The sequence below is a fragment of the Nyctibius grandis genome, chromosome 1, assembly GCF_013368605.1.
Source record: "Nyctibius grandis isolate bNycGra1 chromosome 1, bNycGra1.pri, whole genome shotgun sequence".
Lineage (NCBI taxonomy): Eukaryota > Metazoa > Chordata > Aves > Nyctibiiformes > Nyctibiidae > Nyctibius > Nyctibius grandis.
The window spans coordinates 2,084,371-2,101,747 of NC_090658.1; positions in this window are offsets into that span (position 1 = coordinate 2,084,371).

The window sequence follows — 17,377 nt, forward strand, 5'->3', positions numbered from 1 at the left end:
CTCTAGAAAAAGGGAAGCAGAGAACAGCAGAAACATCATTTTGGAGGATGTATGAACGCCGGCTGAGCATAGATCCTATAGTTGGCTTCACGTGGTGTTACACATTAGCTGAAATACCGTATTCCGCCAAGGATAGTTCTTGATCCTTTAAATGGAGGTAGTAGACTCAGTTTATGATTTTGTAGTTCAGATTATTTCCTACTGAGGCCACTGGAAATTTGCCTCATGTAGGATAGCAGGGTTTAGACCCTTGGAAATGTTGAGGAGTGTGAGGTATGTGACCGAGCTGCTCAGCAGTGCAACAGCTTATTTACATATCTGAAATGTCTGAAGACATCATGTAAGAAGTGGTCAAGCCATCCATGCTGTCTTGCTGACCATACAACATGGCATTGCTGAGTCCAGCCCCTTACAGCAGTTGCTGACAGTGCTTCCTATCAAGCAGCCCCGTGAGGCTGGCCCCTAATTATTTGCTTTTGGTTCCTTCTGAAAATGGTGCACTCTATTCCCTCCTGCTTTGGTGAACTCTTTGTCACACCTCAGTTTTTTTGCTTGCTTTAGAAGCCACAGTTTTCCTACATTCTTTAACTCAAATGTGTTTATGACTTAAACGTTCACATTTTTTCTCCCTGGCAGGACTTGTCGCCACCCCCCATTGTCCTCGAAAACCCAAGGATAGGTACGCTGAAGGAAGGCTGTGTGTGGTCAAAATGTCACTGCACTCCAGCTAATTCTGGCTGCTAGAATTGTCCCTGGGGGCAGTAGACAGCTGGACATAATTTAGAGCAGGCTGAGATTGATACTAGAGGCTAGCCTGAAAATGAGGAAAACAAAATTGCAGTTTAATCTCTTCTACTCCCAGATCTGACCCCCTTTTCCTGTTTCAAACATAGCTCACTAGAACAGAAAATCAAGCACACAGCAAATTTAAGCAACTTGTATTTGTCAGCTCAGGGGACTATCAGTGTCAATTTAAGATGATTTCTTTTCCCGAGCATGTCATATCAAGTAACACTGGAGCTGTCTAAACTAAGAGCTGGAATGGTGGAGATGTTATTTTCATGTTGGACTCACAGGAATTTTAGAACATAAATTATTTTGATAACATGGCAGGCTGCCTTTCTGCCACACTGCCTGCAAATGTCAAGATTTTTTCCACGTTTCAACTTGGAAATGACATAGTGTTGGTGAAGGATAAATTGTGAGGAATTATATGTCTGACTTTATTGCTGATTAAATATGACAAATGTTGAGCTTTTATTTGAGGTAAGATTTTACAAGTTTATTTATCTTCAAGGGAGGTATCCTGAGCATATTGCATGTGGCAAGAAGTGTTACTTTACAGTAAACTTAATTTGAAAGAACTGTGTTAGCAAATTACTCTCCCTTTTCACAGAAGGCTAACAGTGAGAGGTAAAAATGTGTCATTTCAGATTCTGGTCATAGGTATTGAAGTTACAAAAAGTTAATAAGGACCAAAATGTCAGCAGCAAAGGACAGAGAAAGTATCCTCTCCTTCTTCTTAAACCTCTCATTCAAATTAATCATATATTTAGTTATTACTTGTTTGCTACTTTGTATTAGAGTACTTAGGTGACAGATGATACATACAGATAATTAGAGGAAACTCCTGCCCCATAATTCTTGCAATTTGATGAGGAAAAAATATGAGAGTTGGATTAGAAAATGTGGTAGCCTAGAATTTCAGCCTTTATTTTGCTAAAATTATTTCCTGTATGAGAGATTTTGCATGAGTTTTGTTGTGCTGAGGCCTGTGGCTAATTTAGGCTAACCTGTGGGTTCATTTCTAAATGTCTAACGATGCTCTGAGGATATTCAAGTGGAATGTTGTTGCCATTTTTTATTTTAACTTTTACTAAAGATCAAGCATGTGGTTTGCAGGCAATTTATCAAGCATGCAGCTTGCTTTCTTCTGCAGTTTATAGGGATGTGATCATGTATTTTGTATGTTTCTGTAAACTCCAGCAGAAATTCGAACGCCCAGAGAACGTGGTAATTGTGTTCTCACCAGAGTCCTTTGACAGCGAACGAAAATGTGAGTGAGAGCAAGCGAGTGAATGAGAAAAGCAGCTCCCCAGAGGCTGCCCATCCTTTCTTTGGTGCAGTTGTGTGACCGTAATAAATGAGACAATCGAAGGGCTTCGGCAGTGCGAGTAGTTTTCTGATACAGCTGAAAGCAACACATGAAATGAGGATGTGATAGTGTGGGGGAAGGATGAGTCCATCTTACTTTCCGTGTGTGGTTCATCACCTCTTGCGTCTGATGTAATTAGTATTTTTCACGACTGTAAACCACTCCTGTTGATACTTAGGTGTGATGTTAGTTTCAGGCTTCCCTTTGAAAAATGAGAGGTTTACAGGTGCTTTCTCAGTGTTTTCAAAGGCACAACTTTGAGGCCCAGCTTAACAAAAGTTTACTCACAATCCCAGAGTGCCTGGTTTTATGGAATAACCATTCAGGTAAAGACTATTTAACGTGGTAAGAATTTCAGGTGTGACAAATTTGGGCCTTAGCTTAAATTGCACCACTGTTGCTGTGAAGATTTTATTTTACTAAGCAATCGTATCTGGAATTTGATCAGTCTTCCTGGCTTTTGCTTGCATGGGTGTTTCTAACTCATTCAATAATTTCATTCTGTCTAGCAGCTCTTTCCCATTGCTCTCTCTACCAGTGATTTTCTTTCTCTTCTCTTTTTCTTTTTCTCATGCCAGATAAGAGAAACAGCAGCCCGGGAAACAGGCACCAGGGTAGATATGTGGCTTTTGTAACACGGGAGTTGTCATTCCTCCTTTCCTTTTTCTGGAAAAGCAGCGTTGCTGCATACAGAGTTAAGTCTGATGCTGTACTAGGTTTCAACAGATTGGTTCAAATGAGAACTATCTAGAACCTTTTCACAGAACTATAACCCATCTGAGGAATAGACAACCTTCCTGATATTCAAAATACTAGCTGGAATATATAGTTTTCTTCTGATTAAACTATGCCAGTGCAGTTCCTTGCTCTGGCTAAGAAATGCCAGAATTCAGATCCAGTATTACCCAGAGTATGCTGGATCAGTTTTCATCTCTAGTTTTGGCTTCTCGAGAAGCTTTGTGCAAATCATTTAATCTGTTTCTTCGTACACTCTTTGTCTGTGAAATGAAGACAATATGTGATGCGTGCACAGGGAAGGGGGGCGAATGCATTCACTTGTGTACCTAGGATTTCCAAAGGCAGCTAATTGTCTTAGATACCCAGATCCCTTTCACAGTCGTGGAATTTGGATGCTTCTCTGTGGGGCTGACTCCAGGCAGCAGTGACCGGGCCTGCTGTGGGCACCTTGCCAGTGACTCGGCTGAAAGGAGAATCAGGCAGAACTTCATCTAGTGCAATGTTCATGTTTCAGAGAGAAAGATGAGTGTGGATGAGTAAAAACTCTGTATCCTCTCTTTATTTTCCCTCCATGTAGGAAATCCATTTCCCCTTCCTCTGAGCAGGAGGTGTCTCTTTTTGTCTTATAGTCTTTTTAATTTCTGAGAAAGATAAATGCGAGCTGATTGGAATAGAATGTGTCTGTATGACTGGCATGGGTTTCTAACAGGCAGGTCAACTTCAGCAGGCTATTCAAGCTGTTAATATGCCCTATTTTAAATTTTTGCAGTTCTCCAGCATTGTATTTAGCTCCAGATTGTTTTGAATTATTTTGAATAATTCAACTTTTTTTGTCCTCGGTCAAGAGGACTTAGAGTATTCCTGACTTTTAGAAAGTGCTGAACGCCTTCAAGGCAGACACCCATATTTGAAAACCTTAACCTAGTGCTTTCTGCAGAACCCCGTGGGCCTAGAATGGAGTGTGACAGTGTTGTGATCTTTCAGCACAACAAAAATGAGACGTGTCAGAAATGCTGCAGTGGAAGAGAACCTCGGAAGAACAGATTTGTGGGGCAGAGCTCTTGCTAATGACTGTTCTGCTTTTTAGAGTTCATAAACATCAGTGGTATCGATCACCTAGTGCTTACTGTTACCTCGGGTAACAACAGAACATCAGGATCAGGAGATATGCTAAACAATAATTTGGTTTCATAAGCATCTTCTGAACTGAGTTTGCTTTTCTTTTCTTTCCCTTTTGAGAAAAAGTTATTAATACCAGGAAAAGCAGCAGCATTTCTAATTTATATTGTGTGGGGGTGAACTTGGCAAACAACCTGTCCAGTTAACCTGTTAATTATTGTCCAGGGACGCAACTTTTCTGGTGAATATCTGCATGTTAGTACTAAAGGATATATGTCAGAGCATTTTAATTCCCTAGAATATTAAACTTACTTAGTGCTAGTCTGTATGTTGTCATACAGAAAGCAGAAGAAAAATAACAGTGGGGATTTTCCTTTTTGTGAGATTAAAGGGGTTATCCTCTCACCCCTCTTTGCAGATACATGCGGTTGTAAGGCATCAAAATTCTGGAAAGGGCTGGAAGATGATACGACTGAAAGCTGGCACAGAAAAGTCCATATCCCTGTGTGCTCCCAAAATATACTCTGTAGGACTTTAACCACATCAGGGAAGAACTCAGTTCTGGGAGTGAGACAGAGGGAACACCACTGCTCTAAGTCATGGAGGTGTCCCTTTTAAGTGGCTGCAGAGCAATACCAAACATTTCGTCTGTGTAATAAACTAACACGTAACTTACAATGTATACTAATTTTAAATTATGTGTAACATGGGAATTCTTTTTTTGTTAATCAGTTCAAGTTCTTGTTCCCTGCAAGCCCAAAGCCCTGACAAATTAATTCCTGATCATTCACGCTTTAAGGGCTATTAAAATTTAGAAGACTGCTAATGCCAAAGTGATAAAGGCCCAAAATAAAGCGATCGATACAAGGAAAACCAAATACCCCTCTCCACCCCGATGCGGAGCAGCCTGGTGTAGTTCACTTAACTTGCTTATGTCACCCAAGAAACCTCAGAGCTCTGTTTTGCCAACAATAGTCTCAGTGTGTAAGGGGCTGTGGGCCTCTTTGGCACCACAGCTGCAGGTCGTAAATACAGTTCTGGAGATTAAGATATTAAAGTGTCCCTCTGCGGAGGCTGCAGAACAACGCCCGAGGTATCGCCCCTGCCTCCGAGGCAGCCGGGCAGCTCGCGGGGCTGGCAGGTGACTGCACGGAGCACACTCACAGGTTCCCACGTGGGGATTAGTTCCTCTCAGAAATGACATTTCTGCCATGTCCTGTGTTAGCCAGGGAGCGTTTGGTACGCTGCGCTTCCACGTCCTGCTGAAGGCTCCTTCAGGTTGGTTAAAGTGGTTTGCTGACCATGAATTCCCTGTATGTAAGATAAAGGATAGGGACATGCTTTAAGAAAAGCACTGAACACTTTGTGCAGACCAAGTTACAGTCGGAGCACTAATCTGTCCTTGTGTCTTTCCATGGATTTATAAAATAGTAATAAAAAGAGAAGGGGGCATGTGGAAAAAATCAATTGCATCAGTGCCAAGGCAGGGATTGTATTTACCTGGATCCTACTCAGTGTCTTGCTAGTACTTCCAGACTCCTTTATTACCTTTTATCCCATTTTATGTAGAAAAATGTTTTGCTTTCCAGCTCCCTTACTCTTGAAAGATTGTGCCTTTCTCACTGTAATGTTTGACAGCACTTTAACCAGTGAACTCTGGTTGCAGAAATTTTTGTGTCTAGAAGCAATAATTAGAATGTGTCATTTATGCTCATGTTCATCAATCATTTTTCAAATATATATCTCTAAGAGAGAACAGACTTCTATCACATAAATTCAACCTCTGCAAGAAAACATCAGGGCAGGAAAGGCACAACTGATTGAGCTTGCCTGTGCTTTTCTCAGATCAGAGGAGAGCTCTTGGTTCAACATTTTGTCAGCAAATTGTGGCTGAGTTATTAATGATCTATCTCAGTTATTAAGTACCTGGAATGTCTAAGTCTTTCAGGAAGGCATTTGATATACAAATCTCTGAATGTTACTGGAGCTCCTGACTCTTATCTCTAAGCAAGCCGTGGACACTAAGCAATATGTCATCTTGAAGATGGATGAACTAAGCCTGTTGAAGTAGCTTGTTTGGTTGCGTGAATGTAAAATAGCTTTTTTTTGGCACTTGTTGCTTCAGGACCAAGGGTCAGATTCTTTCTCTCCCTTGCCCTGGAGACGATGCATTGGAACTCGTGTGGTCTGACTGCAGTGCGTTAGGAGCCTGTTACATTTTTGAGAGTACCTCTGCATGATGGCTTTTGGGGACAGGTCTTGGAGTTGCTGTTAGCTGGTAAATTCCTTCCTGCTTTAAAGGGGAGGGCACAAAAACAGTGGGGGTGACTTTGGCCTTAAGGCTGTGGCACTGCAGTTATTAAGAAGGACCTTTCCTTATTTTTCCCATGCCTTTCTTCAGTCCCCTTAGCTATGCTGGTTCACAAGAAGATTAGCCAAAAGCAAAAAGAGAAAAAAATGTGACTGTTGGATCGTGATGGCATTCAGTGGAGTCATTGCTTACCGCTGTTTTCAGGAAACTCTAATAATTACTGAACTTTGCATTAATTCAGAGTCGTCTCGCACCCTCTGTGGAAATAGAACGTAAGTGGTGTGTGTGAGTGTGTGTGTGCATGTGTGTTGGCTTGTGTGTGTATCACAAGATCAGTGAAAACTCGTGAGGGGGGTCAGAGTAACAGGCAATGTACTCTGAACTCTGACCGTCATCGTCCATGTGTCCTGACCTCATCTACAGGGACATGTCTTATAAAGAAGGGAATTCTTTGTGCTTTGTGCTCAGTACAGTCTGTTCACTTAGAAAGTCTGCAGAGATAACATTTAATCTGTCTCTTTTAATGGTGGTTTTGTGATGACAGAACCTACATTTTATGAGAAGAACTGTATGAAAATGAGTTTTCTTAAAAAAATATAAAATAATCCTGTGGATGGGTGAAAACTTTCTAATGACAGTTGTAAGGAGAAGACTGGAAAACAGTCTTACCCACTATTCTTCTTATAGCTCCCTGATTGCCACCAAAGACTTTCCTTTCTTCTTTAATTAGCAGGAAATTTTATAAGAGGATATATTTGTTTCTCTCAAAGTAGAGGGTTGAGTGGTTTTACAGCATTCCTTTAGAGCTAATAATGATTCAAAGTTAACAATCACATTAACATTTTAGAACAAACATTTATAAAAAATACTCCTATTTAGAAAATCACAGCTTAGGGCTGTGGCACAAGGCATTACTTTGGATGGAATTACTCTGGATTCTTGACACACTTCATCCGCTTACCTTCAGTTTTCATCTCCAGCATGGCTGTCACTGTTTAGGAAAAGCCTTCTGTAATGTACCTGTGATGTAGGCCCGGAGTGTAGCAAGTTGTGGTGTTTAAAAGTTGGCCCCTGTGGGCTGGGTTTGAATTGCTAGAACACACTGTTGTGTAAGTCACATTTAGCATAGTTGGGTGAAGTGGTGAGGATAGTGTCTTCTCTAAGCAGAACAAATACTTATGTGGGGTGGATTAACAGTTTCTCAGTTTTAGGAGATTTTTTTTTAAAGTGTGTGTCTTAGGTAAATAGGAGCTATTACAATACTTCATTTGGAGTCAGAAGACCTTCTTTCATGGTCTTCTTTCATGATTTTCAGAATCATTTCCAAGTGTCAGGCAAAGAATGTCGTGGAGGCATGGAAGAATGTGGAATGGATTTATTTGCAGTAATCTTTATTAGAGAAAAGCTCTTGTCTTTTCCTCACTCATTTTCCAGGAGGAAGTGAAGATCACATACATTTCCTTCAGAAAAAAGTAGGTTTATTTTTTGTCCACCTTGAGACCTGAATGAAATCTTTATTCCCAGTTGGCAGTATGTGACACAGGGTACCTTTTGTGACAAGCTGTGTAAGGGATTAATCGTCTTGTGAATTTACAGCAGTAATAAATTGTTTTACAACTATTAGGGATCCTCAGTGATTTTACTAACTTGAATTTAAAAGCGTGTGAACGGTGTAAATGAATTAGGAAATAATACTAAATAGAGGTGTTTGCTCACAATTTAACTTCTAGTTCTCAAGCTATCAGTTGTTTACTGGTCTGGACTAATGAAGTGCTAAAAGCTAAATACTGTGGAATGTTAAACTTTGATGAAAGATATGAAGAAAGAAACTTGTTTCTTTTGCCAACACTGTGGTCAACAGCAGTGCCCTGACCTGATTACTTAAGCTGATGTTTTTCCTAAATCTGTCATGAATCAGTAATTATCAAGTTTTGCAATACTCAATGATTCTCTTGTGAATAGCAAAAGATTTGTTATTGTAGGTTGGTATTTTCTAAAAAGAAGTGTTCAACTCTTGCATCTGCGAGCTCTATACAGTATGTTTTGCTTTTTTGCCTGGAGAACTGTGGAATGCCACAACAAATCTCCTGGAGTTTCACAAAATGTGAGGAAAATTCAGTCTGGCCTAATCTGGAAGTGACCCCTCTGGTGTCTTTTAAAATAAACTTTCTCGTCAGTGTGTTTTTCCGTTCATGGTTGGAAGATATCCAGTACAAGTACTCAGTTGTAGGGCTTGACTTGTAGGGCTTCTAGTAGGAAAAGAAACTTGTACAACATATTATTATTATTATTAGTGGGGTGTTCTCATAGTAATTTAATCTGGTAGTCCCAGAAAAATTTCCCTTTTTCCTTGCACCAGGTGCCATGGGGCAGTGTGAGGTGTGTTGGGGATGGAGTCAGGAGCGGGACTAGGCCTCTGAATGAGGCCAGAGATTCAATTCGTGCTTCCCTTGGTTATGGTGGCACAATACTAACAGCTGGCTTCTGAGCCCCAGTATCCTTGCAGCTCCTGGCTGAGTTTTCTGAGAAATAAGGGACCAAAATTAAGGGAATTTCTCCATTAAAGGGAATGAAGGATGAGGTAACATGATGCATTGTCTGTTTAGTCATTTAAAAAAAAAAGGATAGGATGGCAAAAGCTCTGTGGGGCTTACTTGAAGGATGCTTTTGGTTTATGTCCATGCAGATCTGTGGCTAGAGCCCCGTGGAAATCCGACTTTGCTTCAGGCTACATGTGAAGTTACTGTGGAGCAGGCCGTTCCCTGAGGATTGTATAAGGAGTGCAGCTGAGGATGAGGTAAGTGGGACTGCACTCCCCAGGTGGCAGAGCTCCTGTGGTCTGACTGACAGCAATCCTTTGTTGGCTGATGGGTGAGCCTTAAAGGGGAGAATGTACAAACACGTAAATCTAAATGCAAATGTTCATATGAGGGCATGGTCTGACATTGGTGGGATTTACCCAGATGATAGGGCAGTTGATAGCAGGGGAAAAATAAAAAGAAAATGAGGAAATTTGAACCAGCCAGTTCTTTTCTGGTGAAAATTACTTAACATAGATTTGTGGTTTGAAGTAAACGTGCACATTAAAAGAATGCTGACCTTTAAAAACATGGGTTTTGATAAATCGCTATTGTTGCTGTTTGAAGCATACAGACTTACAAGCAGCAAAAAATACCATAAGCCTATGAAATTGGGAATGTACCACGGAAACAAACAGCACCGGGGCAAAATAAAGAGATGTTTCCTCCAAGGTGCTCTCCATTAAAAAGCCAGCTCAGCACAGTTCCTTCTGAAACCTGCATCCGGGGATACTGCATACCTCTCAAAGATAAATACACGACAAACCGGTGAATTAAATGGTAACCACTGTGTTTTGGTTTAAAACGAAGCTGTTCTAAGGTTCCTGAGCTGAAGTTGCATGGTGTGGATCCATAGTGTGGGAATGCAATGGGATCAGTTCCCCTTGGAGCTCATGGCAAAGCTGTGGAGATGTGGAGCTGCCCTCATCGGGCAGCGTGCGGGGCGTCTGGCCTCCCTGCTCACGGCGCTTCGGGCACGGGACGTGTGCTGGGGGTCAACCAGCACGGGCAGGTGTTTCTGAAGGGACTCTATGGTCGCAGTTCAAGTGTCAGACCAGCAGTGGAGAAGATGGAGTATTAGACATAGAGCACAGGCATAGTGCCCTCTGGGGAGGCTCTTTCACAATTCTCATCCCACGTGGTGTACAGAAGAGCTCCACAGACTTTATATCTAGAACTTGTTCCAAAAATTCTCAATGTACTAAAGTACTAAAGAAGTTTGAATTTGGACATTTGCTTCAGCTCATTTTGGGAAGAGAGGTCATCTGTGAAACTGGGATGTAGCTTCGTAGCTGAATTTGCCCTAGCCTGGAACTGTTGAAAGTGATGGCTTTGTCCAAGGTTATTCTCTGCTAGATGAAAGAACTCTTTTCTGAATGCTACATTAATCCTCCTCACTTCTAGTTTGCATAGTCTTCTGCTCTGGTTCATGAAGAAAGGAACCTTCATGGATGAAATGAGCCAAAATCATGAATCCTCTGAACAGACTCACCTTAAAAAAGTAGATAATGTCTTTATGGAGAGTGCCAGCATATGCTAACATAGTACATGCAATTAAACTAATTTTCCTCTTGTTTAAACTGTGGTAATAACTACCCCCCACCCCCCCTGAGTCAATTTACTTCTTCAAAATTGCATGAAAGAGAAAAGAATCAGAGTAAGTTATATAAGTCATGTAGCCACTGTTACATACAAACATTGTGTCCTTTGTGAGGCTTCATTTGTTGCCTTGTCAAAGCAATTAACTAACCTTCTGTGACACAGTTATTTGGAAAAGCGTGTGAGTTTCTGTAATGACTACAAAGGTGTCTTTCCATGTGGTGTTAGGAAGAGCTACACTTGTTAGTGAGGGTTAAACTTTTCTGTCCTGGTATGGTATTTTTTGAAGCTGCTGCTGTATCTTTATCTGCTGTGCAAAATGGGGTTTCTGTTTCAATATGGTCAAGCAGAAAGTTGGGTAAGATGGTTTCAGGAGAAAAAACTGAGCCTGGCAAGACTAGGAATCCTAAATGCAATGATTTGTCTTAAGGTTGAGGTTCTGGGAATAACAGGCTGTTTGAGACTCACAGAGAGTACACTGCAGGGGACTTTGGGAGTGCCTGCGTTACTCCAGTGTATTTTTTGAGATGACAATGGGTACATGTGCAGGGGAAGAGTGAGACACAGGGGAGAAGGGTGTGAAAGGCTCTTGTTGAGAAGGTTCTTTGTGTGTATCAATATCAGTGTGGATAAAAGGAGAAGTAAAGATAATATTGATTGTGAACAGTTTTAATCAATGTTTATTGCCTGTGCAAAGTCTTCAAAAGATTAAAACGAGAGGGAAGACTTCTGCTGAGGGAAGTCGGTGTAATGAGCAGAGTCTAAGGAGTGTTGATGAATCAGGTTTTCCTTTATCCACACTTATCAGAAAGAAATCTGTTTCTCTGGATGCAGAAGTCCTGGAAGTATGGACAGACCTATGAGCACACATGTACACGTTCTGAAATGCACATGCATACCTGCACACACACACACAGAGAGCACATGCAGCGGTGTAAGGGCCTTTCTGGTAGCATCTGCTGTATTTGTCTCCATGGGTTCTGTAGAGGCTCTCTGTGCTAAGATACACAAAGCAGGTTTGGAGAAAGCTGAAGGAATAGGTAGCTCATGGGGGCTACCCCTTCCCACATATTGTGAACCAGTATTACTAAACATAATGGTGCTCCAGGCTATCTCTGGGATTGGGAGCTAGAAGGAGTCCCTTTTAACATGGGTCTAATGTAGCTGCATAACTGGGACATCAAAGGGCAGTGCTGGAGGTCACAGTTGAAGACCTCTCTCCAGAAAATCCTGGCCTTCTCTAAATTGCAGCAAATGAGGCAAAATCTTCTCTTCCTCGGTGGGCTGATGTTGACTAATCTCTGTGACTGTTCCCCTCCAAGGGCCACTCTCTTGCTTTTAATGTAAGAATGGACATTTTGGCTCAGTTCCATTGGTCGGAGTATTCTTTGGCCTGTCCTGAATCTGGTTGAATGAAGAGGCTGATTGTAGTATCTAAACGTGATTTTTGATGTGGGGAGATGCAGATGCTCTGCAAAAGCTGCTTAGTGATTTCATAGACTCGTGGAGGCAGACATGGGATGGAATCCCCATCTCACAATGCAACATATCCAGGAGTAGCTGTTGTTTTCCTTGCTTTTCCCATCTGTCCCATCACCCATACCCACTCGCCTCCCCACAGATCAGTGCTCCCCCTCTGTAATTGTGGTTCAGTGCTTCTCATTGATGATAGTTAAGAAGACAGTTTGGGATATCTCAAACAAAAGAAGAGCAAACAACTGCTTTGTGCTCAGGAACACCTTCACCTTTCATCAAGCCTTCCAGAACTGCTCTGAGGCTGGGACCTGAAGTAGTTGCTGGCTCCTCTGGTGCCTCTTTTATTTTGTGTGAGATCCTCGATACAGATTATATCTTCACCAGACTACCTGTGGAGGTTAATTTGCATTAGAACAACATTTACAGTATCCTTCAGGCATATGGTAGAAGCTGCAGCCGTTGAATCTCTAGGGAAGTTCATATTGTCCCACAGATACTCAGCCAAGAGTATAACTTAGATTCCCAGCAAAGACACGTTCTAGTTCAGGCATCAGTGGGGAGCATAACCTCTGCAGTGGACCTTACTGTTAGTTCCAACAGTGAAAGAACTGCAAGCGTCATGAGCTGTGATTTGTTTTCTGAAAAGGCTTGGCAAACTTCCACAAACACTAGGTATCTGTCTAACTGAATTTGCAAGTTCCTCCAGCTGCCCTGGGGAGCTTGTAAGTTCCTTGAACCTCATTCCTGCCCGCCTGGAAGTTACTCGATGTGACTGCTTTGCCAGCACGGTTGGTAAATTCCAAGAACCCCAGATGCTGGATTCACAGAAATTACAACCCTGCTGGCCACACTGGTCGAACTAGAAATGTTTTGGAGTTTCATGAGCCTTAGCTGTTTCTACATGTAATTTACAAGTTCCAATTGTGCATCTACGTAAAGGACTTTGGCACAAACAGCTGGAGTTTTTGGTGGTTACAGTCTCAGCCAGCACAGTGCATAAGCAGGACTTGGAGAAGTTGCAGTGCTGATGGTTTCTCAGCAGAGCTTGTAAACCTGGTGGTCTCTGGGCAGAATGATTTTGAGGAGACACTCCCTGTTGATTTAGCAGAGGAGATGCTACTCATGATCCTCAAACTTCGGGGATAGGATATAATCTATCGCATCATTAAATGACCTTTTTGGAGCCTAAAAATAATGATTCATGGAGATAATAAATTCTGCCTCTCAACTGGCAAGTTTGGAAGCCTCTCTGTGATGTGTTGGTATGAAGGAACATCGGATATATAGAAGTCAAGTGATCAACAGATGAGAATATGAATTCTGTGTGTTTTCTACAGAAGGATTTAGATGACAAAAGTTTCTACCTCTGGGGAGAGACCAGACATGCTGTATTCAGATAGCAAAGAGGGGGATTTTTAGTTTTATAAAGTTAAAGTGAATTGGGTAAAAACATGTCTTACCCTAATGGTTTGTCTCACAGAATTTAGAAGTTCTGTATCAATTGTAGGTACTGCATTTAGACAGAAGTAACACTCCCGTTCTCTGATCATACCTGACGTTTGAAGAATCTCTAGCAAAAGAAATATAAAGATGCTGAACTTATGGGCAGCATGCATTGTATTACAGTGACAGCTTGGATCAAAGGATCCTACATAATCTTGATGTCTTTTCCCTTTATATTCCATAGACACCATTAAGAGGTAGAGGCAACTTTTTTTGTAAGTGTGTAAAAATGTGCAAGTCGAATCTTGCCACTTCATGACATTTGCAGTCTGGGCTTTGCAACTTTAGTGTTCTTTCAACATTATTTTTTATGTGTGTAGTTATATATATTAGTGTTCATATATCATATCAATTGATGTGAACCAGTAGAATATGTTAAATGTATAGGAATAATATGGCTGCCAGAATAGACTGGAAAATGGCAGGAGAAAAGAAGTTTATAGACTGAGTAAGAAAAATTGATCAAAATGGGATATTATTTACCTCTGAAAACCCCCTAGAGGCCAAGGCTTTTGAGCCAGTAACCATCCCTTCTGTGACATGGAATAGCATTCCTGAACCTGCTACTTCAAACAAAAAAATGCTGTGATGTGCGTCTCTCTCCATCTGTCAGCACCTGCTGTGCCCAAGAAAAAACCGTGTCCTATGTTATAAAAGTTAATTTCCTTTATCTTACTAAATACTGTAGAGAAAATAAATCCTGTAGTCCTGTTTGCTAAGAAGTGCTTACTGTGCAGATGATGCTTTCTGAATGCGGGTGGGTGCCTGAGAAAACGCAGTTGCAGAACTGGAGTCTAAAGGTAGAGTTTTGTATTTATTGTTGGCGACGTGAAGCGTAGGCCACAATGTGCAAAGGGACTATTGGAGTTACGAACTTCCACATACACACATTTTTCTGTGTACATTATTACCTAAAACTGTGTCTGTCATCTATTCCTAGTTGGATCTGCATTCCCAGTGTCTTCCTTTGAGTTCTTTCTTGCAAATACGAGCAGTAGAGCTCTGAGGGTATCACAGCATTGTGGGGAGGTCAAAGAAAATGATTGATGGTATAAAATATTCTGGAAATGTTTTTTCCATTATATTAGTAGTACAGTTATGTGTCAGTTGTGAATCTTCTTGCCCACCCCCCGGCCACTTTGATTGGCAACTCTTTCTAACTCTTTCATAATTAGTGATTGAATAGAATTTGCTGGAAGGAGCAAGAGGGCAGATCTCCAGTGACTTGAAAATTGGACTTGATGTGCATGACACTAAAGTTAATTTTGTCAAAGCTATTGATGAATAAAACTTGCCTCGTGTTTTCCCTTGTTGATTAAAGTTAACTCCTTCTTTACAAGGTTATTACTCACCTTTTATATATCTCAGGTATAATGGTTGCAACTGTTAAGAGAGTAATTAAACTTCAAAGCTCTGTTATTAAAGACTCAGCAAGAACACCCAAAAGCAGAAGAATTTGCAGCTAAGACTATACAAATCCATCCTTAACTAGTCCACAGTGAGTAGGGATTATGTAGCACAGTAACAGCATTTGCTGTACAGAAAATCCCTGCAAAATCCAGACATAATGGACTGCACGGAGTACAGTACATGGCTGACTGTTCCAGGATTATGATTCTGGGATTTTCTTTATTTCTTTTAATAGACATGGCTTTGCCTTGAAGGGTGTAGCTGAAAATCATTTTAGATAAGCAGGACTCTTCAGTCCAGGATTTTGCCTTGACAGTCATCTGTAAAAAATGTTAGCTGATGTTTCATTCCAAAATAATGAACAAAAGGCTTGGTTCTGCTGTTAGATCTGTGTTTATGAATCATCAAAAAGTGCATTAACCTACGTGTGTGGGTGGCTAACTGCAGTGTGTGCCCCAAGCTGTTGCTCCATCAGGACTGTAGAGCAATCCAAAAGGGTGGACAGCTTTGTGCGCCTTCCCTGTCTGTGCTGAGATACGGTCCAAGTGGGCGGTGGATTAACCAAAACTGGGGAGACCGTAGACCTCCGTGCTAGTTACTCATACTCTACTGTCTGAAACGGGCATCTCTGGAGCACATTTCTTGGGTGTAACTTATTTCATGAGCCTGATGGAATAAATACGGCATCTAAACATCTCCAAGTATGCAGTCAGGAGAGAGGGGGGCCTGTCATTTAAAACATCTTTCTACTTGCTGAGATACTTGGGCAGAAATTCAAAAGATGTGTAAACTTCTCTGGAAGACTTCTTTGTGTCCTTAAAGCAGGAATTACAGATTCTCCTTTTTGATACAATGACCTGTTTCACCACAGCCACCTTCTTTTGCCTAGGCTTCCCCCCTCCCTCTATTTTCTTTTTGTTGTTGTTCTTTCTCCTGTTTCCAGCAGGAACTGTGGAATAGTGTGGTAAAATTTACACAAATTTTTAGGAACAACCACTGTTCTTCATATGCATACTCAGCTGCCAGATTTTCATATAAGGTAAAGCTTGAAGGAACCACTAAAGAGCAGAGGTGCAAAAAGAAGTGATTCTTCATGACTAGGTGTAGTTAAACTGTGGAACTCCTTGCCTCAGGTATTACGGATGCTGCACCTTACGTGGGTTCCAGGGGATACAGGACAGGTTCATGAAAAACAAAGTGGTTAGGGATACCAAATGCATGGGAACATGTCTCGGGGAGTTCATGAGCCACAAATGGAGCCTGGAAGAGCATTTGGGAAAGTACCACTGTGTTTACCTTCTTCTTGTGCGTTGTTTTAGTTACTGCCAGGTGAATTAGATAGATCTTTGGTCTGACACCATTATGATAATTTTTATTGTAGGGAACTATTTTCTTGAATTTTATTGAATTGCGGAAGTCATTGCTAGGCCACTCTCCATCATCTTTGCTAAGTCATGGGCAACAGGAGAGGTGCCTGAGGACTGGAGGAAAGCGAATGTCACTCCAGTCTTCAAAAAGGGCAGGAAGGAGGACCCGGGTAACTATAGACCGGTCAGCCTCACCTCCATCCCCGGAAAGGTGATGGAGCAACTTGTTCTTGGTGCTGTCTCTAGGCACATCAAGGATAGGGGGATCATTAGGGGCAGTCAACATGGCTTCACCAACGGGAAGTCTTGCTCAACCAACTTGATAGCCTTTTATGAGGATGTTACCCGGTGGATAGATGATGGTAAAGCTGTGGATGTGGTCTATCTCGATTTCAGTAAAGCGTTTGACACGGTCTCCCACAGCATCCTCGCAGCTAAACTGAGGAAGTGTGGTCTGGATGATCGGGTAGTGAGGTGGATTGTAAACTGGCTGAAGGAAAGAAGCCAGAGAGTAGTGGTCAGCGGGACAGAGTCCAGTTGGAGGTCTGTGTCTAGCGGAGTTCCGCAAGGGTCGGTTCTGGGACCAGTTCTATTCAATATATTCATTAATGACTTGGATGAGGGATTAGAGTGCGCTGTCAGCAAGTTCGCTGATGACACAAAACTGGGAGGAGTGGCTGAGATGCCGGAAGGCTGCGCAGCCATTCAGAGAGACCTGGACAGGCTGGAGAGTTGGGCGGGGAGAAATTTAATGAAATATAACAAGGGCAAGTGTAGAGTCCTGCATCTGGGCAAGAACAACCCCATGTACCAGTACAAGTTGGGGACAGAGCTGTTGGAGAGCAGTGTAGGGGAAAGGGACCTGGGGGTCCTAGTGGACAACAGGATGACCATGAGCCAGCAGTGTGCCCTTGTGGCCAAGAAGGCCAATGGCATCCTGGGGTGTATTAGAAGGGGTGTGGTTAGCAGGTCGAGAGAGGTTCTCCTCCCCCTCTACTCTGCCCTGGTGAGGCCGCATCTGGAGTATTGTGTCCAGTTCTGGGCCCCTCAGTTCAAGAAGGACAGGGAACTGCTAGAGAGAGTCCAGCGCAGAGCCACGAAGATGATTAAGGGGGTGGAA